The sequence below is a fragment of the Octodon degus genome, unplaced genomic scaffold (genome assembly GCF_000260255.1).
Source record: "Octodon degus isolate 3935 unplaced genomic scaffold, OctDeg1.0 scaffold00016, whole genome shotgun sequence".
NCBI classification, from domain to species: Eukaryota; Metazoa; Chordata; class Mammalia; order Rodentia; family Octodontidae; genus Octodon; species Octodon degus.
In genome coordinates, this window is record NW_004524592.1 from 11,091,482 (window position 1) to 11,092,100 (window position 619).

Below are 619 nucleotides of genomic sequence, written 5' to 3' on the forward strand. Positions count from 1 at the left end.
TTTTTTTGCGGAACTGGGGATTGAATTTAGGCCCTTGCCCTTTCCAGGCAAGCGCTTATTCTACTGAGCTATCTCCCCAGCCCCATTCAATAATGGCTTGCTAAGCTGCTAAATTACTTAGACAGGGGGCCGGCAGGATAGCTCAGTGGTCTAAAGCACCTGCTTAGGCAAGCTTAGGCAAGCCTAGGGACCGTGGTTTCGATCCCTGGCACCGCATGCCACGCCAGCCCTGCTCCCTGGGTGGGCTGAGTTGGACACAAAAATAAAGAAATAAAATGAAATAAAAGACAGGCTGGGCTAAAATGTGAGGTGGTCCTACTTCAGCCTCCAGAGTGCTGGAATTTCATGTGTGCATACTATACCCTATCAGAGACCCTTAAAGAGTTTCATGCAAGGACAAATGTGGGAATAATTTGGATGGGGAGGTACCAGTCATTTAGGTTTCTTTGAAAGTGCTTGCCAGCCAGCTTTGATGAATTCCTCCTGGTCCTCTCTGGGGCAGGGGCATCCCCTTTCTTTTCCTCAGAGCACATGAATGCTTTCAATGCACCTTAGAGAATGCTCTCATTGTATCCATCCTATATCAGAATTCATTGTCAAGGGGAAAGGGAGATAGCTC